Here is a 6,000-nt window from a genome sequence, read left to right on the forward strand (position 1 = left end):
ACCTAGAGTATGCAGGGGTATATGCTTGGAAATAGGAAGTGCACTCTTAAGATTTATGAATGGGTAACCAGTTTCGTGGGCATTGGAATGTGTCAGAGAAGGTTTTCACGATTGTTTGGGAACCAAGAGAGCATAGAGGCTACCTGGTCCTAATGATTATTAAACAATATCTATTAATTACAAAGCCCTTGATGACAGAGGAGTGATTCACTATATAGTGCAGTCGTGGGGAGGGTCAGTGAAAGGACAGGAGAAACTGTGAGGGTCCAAGATGGCCTCAGTTATGCTAACAGCCATACAGTAGGGTAAGGAAATGTGGATGTTTAGACTAGTGGGGAGAAGCTTGGAAGGCATCATAACAGTAATGGGGTTAATTGTGAGTTAAAGTATGCAATGACCAATTATCTTCCATATCTATCAATGAGTGACAGAAAAAGATGGGGGGGGGACTAGCTCTGGCTTCGGGGATTAAAATGTAACCTAGGCCAAAAGGGGAAATAAAAGTAAACCTCAACTAACCTTCCCAAATTGCAAATGCCATGAAGGAGAACTGTAGTGGATATTGTACTTACTGGAGAAAGTCCATGCCATTGACAGGAGAGAACTCTATACCACTTGGAAAGCAGCTTCTGGGGTCCCGTTGGGCCCTGATAGAGAAGGAGCATCTGACCAAGAGACAGCAGTTGTCCGCACAACCAGGACCATCTCTCATGAACTATTTTTCCAAACCGTAAGGTTGGATGGACCCAGCTGCAGTTTATCATAAGATGAAAGTGGTACACTGGGGTAGGGCCAGACAGTGCAATGGCTCAGATCCCATTCCTCTGGTGCCTCTCAGCACCAGCGGTGCACGGGGTCGCTTACGGCATCTGAGGAAGGGAAAAAAAGATTGTGCTTGGCTCACACGTGTCCGCTGAATATGCCAGTGGATTTAATAACTTAATAAGCCAAAGGACCATGGCTACACCTGAACGCCACTCAGCTGTGTTGTTGAAAGAGAGCAATGTGGAAGCCCTCCCAATGGGACAATCTCTTAGAAGTAAAGCTGGTTATATATGTTTCCCAAGGTATGACTGTTGCTTCTGTTGAAAACCCCACCTAGAAAAAAAGAAAAAAAAGTCTCACCCATCAGCAGCAGAGACCACCACTGAGCCTCTGACATGGCCCTAGGAAAACCAACCAGCCACTTGGCTACTTTGTGTCTCTTGCCCACTAAAATCTTGATCAAAGTCAATACATATTCTTTTTTTTTTTCTTAGGGCTGCACCCGTGGCATACGGAGAATCCCAGGCTAGGGCTAGAATTGGAGCTACAGCTGCCAGCCTACACCACAGCTACAGCCACACAAGATCCGAGCCGCATCTGCAACCTACACCCCAGCTCACGGCAACACCAGATCCTTAACCCACTGAGTGAGGCCAGGGATCGAACCCGAAACCTCACGGTTCCTAGTCAGATTCGTTTCTGCTGCACCATGATGGGAACTCCCCATATTCTTAATACAGGTTTGTTTTTCTTGATGCGAGGCCTCAGCCAGCACCACCATCTGATACCTTATAGGGTGTTTTGTAGAAGCAAAGGATCAAAGCTGAGTCCTACTTTAAAGCAAAACGGGTATGGGAGTTGGTACATGGTCATGGGATCCATTAGTTCTATCTCACATTTCATCACCTAGAAGCCACTAACATGGTAGAGCAGTAGAATGGTCTTTATAAGACCAGCCAAGATCTCACTTTAGAGTTAATACCCTTTAAGGATGGAATATCATTATCCAGGGCATTCTAAACCAGGGACCATTGTAGAGCGCTGTTCCCTGTCCCCAGAAGGTAGAATACATGAGTCTAGGAAACTAAAGGATGGAACTCGAGTGGCCCCTCTTAATCACTCCCAGAGACCCTCGTGGGGAATCTGTGCTTCCCATACCTGTAGCTTTACTCTTCAGGTCTAGAAGGGGCCGCTTCCATCAGGGGACACAGTAAGAATCGCATCAAACTTTAAGCTACGGCTGTGGCTGGCGCACTTCCAGTCCCACGTGCCAAGAGAACAGCAGGCAAAAAAGGAAACGCAGGGTAACTAGGGCTGCTCTAACTCAACGGGACAGGAAAGAACATGTTTGATCTTCAGGAGATCCACGAGGGCCTCTTAGTGTTCCCATGCCCAGGTTTAATGGTACTAGATGGACAAGGGCAGTGGCCACTGCCACATGGCAGATTTAGGCACAGACGCCTTAGGGATGATGATCTGAGTCCCTCAGTGGCCACTCAGACCAGCAGGGGTAATGAGGGGGCTGTATAATGGGAGGTGGAGGAGGGGACGGTGAATGTCATTCATGGCCTCCGTTTAGTTGTGGCAGTGGGGTCAGCAGTTCATTACACTATTTCCCTTTTTTGGTCGGTTTTCCCCAGCAAGCTAGGTCAGCCAGAATTATGGAAACATCATTCTCAGACGGATCTGAGAGGTGTGAGAGGTGAGCTGAAGAGGATATTGTAGTGTTTACTCAGACCCTCTCTTCCGGCCCATACACCTAATCCCCAGCTGCTGGAAACATCAGACTCTGCCCCCCCAAGAGCTGCGTCTGTCACTGGTAACTCCACTCGGCACGATGGGCTGCTCTGCCCAAGTTTCCACAGACTTCCCGGGGAGCATCCCCCAGCTGACAACTGGCTACTGAAAGGATACAAGGCTCAATCCCCTTGCTTCAGTTTGGGGCAACTCCAGGGGTCTTCAGCAGAGTTGTTTGAGGTCCACAGAGCCAGGTGTTGACTGCAATCTCATCGCAGGTCAGTGGCTTCCACTGCCCCCTCCTGCCTTTCTGATTTCCTCACCCCCAAGAACACTCCTTGATAAGCCTTCTATAAGCAGTTCTCTGTTTCAGAGTCTGTCTCCAGGGAACCCAACATAAAAGAGTGCCCAGGAGTTCCTGTCGTGGCAAAGCAGAAATGAATCCAACTAGGAACCATGAGGTTGTGGGTTCAATCCCTGGCCTCGCTCAGTGGGTTAAGGATCCGGTGTTGCCTTGAGCTGTGGTGTAGGTCACAGATGTGGCTTGGATCTGGCATTGCTGTGGCTCTGGTGTAGGCCGGCAGCTGTAGCACTGACTCAACCCCTAGCCTGGGAACCTCCATATGCCATGGGTGTGGCCCTAAAAAGTAAAAAACAAATAAATAGATAAAACAGTGTCCATTTCCATGAACGAGCTTCTATCTGTCAGGGATGATCATTGGTTGACGGAACCAAATAAGGCCAAAATGCAATTGATCCTTGAACAACACGAGTCCAAACTGCAAGCGTTCTTTATGTCAGGATTTTTTTCAATAGTAAATACTGCAGCATTACACGAGCCATGGTTGGATGACTCCATGAACATGAAAGCACACATTTCAGAGGAACCATGCATATGGAGGAGTCGTGGGTACAGAGGGCTGACTCTAATTATATGAGGGTTTCCCACTGCACAGAGGGTGGGCATCCTTATCTTCTGCATTGTTCAAGGGTAAACTGCAGTTCTTTAAGAAATGACAATAAAACACTATAATTGTTTATACAAGGATTCTTTGAGTGCTGGAGAGGGTGTGGAGTGCTATTGGTGGGATTGTAAATTGGTGCAACTGTGGAAAGCAGTTTGGAGATTCCTGAGAAAACTAAGCATAGAACTACCATTTGATCCAGCAATCCCACTCCTGGGCATCTATCCAGAGAAAACCACGACTCACAAAGACACATGTACTCCAATGTTCACTGCAGCACTCTTCTCAATAGCCAAAACATGGAAACAACCTAAAGGTCCATCAACAGAGGAGTGGATCAAGAAGATGTAGTACATATACACAATGGAATATTACTCGGCCATTAAAATGAACGAAATACTGGCATTTTTAGCAATATGGATGGACCTAGAAATTATCATGCTAAGTGAAATCAGCCATACAATGAGACACCAACATCAAGTGCTTTCACTGACATGTGGAATCTGAAAAAAGGACAGACTGGACTTCTTTGCAGAACAGATGCTGACTCATAGACACTGAAAAACTTATGGTCTCTGGGGGAGACAGTTTGGGGGGTGGGGGGATGTGCTTGGGCTGTGGGATGGAAATCCTGTGAAATTAGATTGTTATGATCATTAAAAAAAAAAAGGATTCTTTGGGGGCAGAAAATATCTTGATAAGCTGATTGATGGAGAATGGGATTAAAGAGCAAAAATCACAGCAACAAAGAATGATTGAATTGCTCTGCTGCAATAAGAATGAAATTTGAGAGTTCCCATCATGGCTTAGCAGAAATAAACCTGACTAGCATCCATGAGGGCTCGATCCCTGGCCTCGCTCGGTGGGTTAAGGATCTGGTGTTGCCATGAGCTGCAGCATAGGTAGCAGACACGGCTCGGATTCTGTGTTGCTGGGGCTGTGGTGTAGGTGGCAGCTGCAGCTCTGATTCAACCCCTAGCCTGGGAACTTCCATACGCTGCAGGTGCGGCCCTAAAAAGCAAAAGCAAAAAAAAAAAAAGAAAAAGAAAAATAAATTTGGCGGGAGAGGTTGGAGAAGAAAGGATGGAGAGAGGTGGTGTGATCAGCTAAGGTGTTCCATGAGTCAGTAAAGGATAATTTATGAATGGTGCTATCTCAAGTTCAATGGCGATATCAAGTGAGGTTGCTTCCATTTCTGAATATGCTCCACATTTTTTATGAAAATACAAAACTCTTCAACGTGTAAATGGGAATTCTGTGAAAATTGTAGAAGGAACTGAACAGAGAAGAGCTGTCTACGTGGAGGCTGGAGCATGGAAGCTGAGTGAACATGGGAATATATCCCCTGGGAACTTGTAGGAGATGCTGGAAAAGCTTTGGACTTCTGAAAACTCTAGAAGGTTCAGGGGAGAGGGGGGCACACAGGTTTCAAGCCAGTGTTCTCTAGAACTTAAAAATCTAGAAGCACCACATCATATCCAGATTACATTCATGTAGAACTGACCCATGAGAAGTCTGTAAAGGGAAGTTGGCTTTGCATTTCTGGGGTTGAATTAAGAATTCTTTTTTTTTTTTTTTTTTTTTTTCGTCATTTTAGTGCTGCACCCTCAGCACACGGAGGTCCCAGGCTAGGGATTGAATCGGAGCTGTAGCTGTTGGCCAATGCCACGGCCACAGCAATGCCAGATCCGAGGCCCATCTGCAACCCACACCACAGCTCACAGCAACGCCAGATCCTTAACCCACTGAGCAAGGCCAGGGATTGAACCCACATCCTTATGGCTACTAGTCAGGTTCATCAGCCACTGAGCCATGATGGGAACTCCCTGAAGTGGGAATTCTTGAGAAGAGACTATGGGTATCTAAATTTTGTATCACCTGAGGATATCTGATCAAAACTGGGGTAGGTGTTCCCTTGTGGTGCAACGGGTTAAGGACCTGACATTGTTACTGCAGCAGCTTGGGTCACTACTGTGCCTTGGGTTCAATCCCTGGCCTGGGAACTTCCACATGCCGTGGGCATGGCCGACCATCCTACCCCTGTCCTCCCCCAAAACCCTGGGGATTTGAAGGTTGAAAGGCCAGGGATCCCAGGTCTGGATAAGGGAGCCAATATTTCTTCAGTGATGCCTGAGGCCAGGATTGCATCCTGGGGGGAAACTCAGATTCATGACCATCAAAAAGCTGATAGGAATCAGGGAGATGAAGTGCTTTTCTCCCAGGGCTGGGCCTCATTATTATACTAACTGTCTGTCCCCTGCTAATGATGCGATAGCAGCTGCTTTCCAGCTATTCACTGCTGAAAACATCAAGGGAGGGAACTGCAGGCCTGACCTGTCCATGGAGCATAACCTCTGAATGGGGATGTATCTGTGCCTGAGATCCAAGGTGCGAGAGGATGCAGAGGAGACCTTCCCTGGGTCTCCAAAGAAGGGAGAGCGGGAGGAAGCCCCCCAAGGTACATCTCCAGGCTTTATGCTTCTCTGAGGTCACGGATAACCGGACCTCCGACTGAGAGGAGACCTCCTTTTGT

The sequence above is a fragment of the Sus scrofa genome, chromosome 1 (assembly GCF_000003025.6).
Source record: "Sus scrofa isolate TJ Tabasco breed Duroc chromosome 1, Sscrofa11.1, whole genome shotgun sequence".
Taxonomy (NCBI): domain Eukaryota; kingdom Metazoa; phylum Chordata; class Mammalia; order Artiodactyla; family Suidae; genus Sus; species Sus scrofa.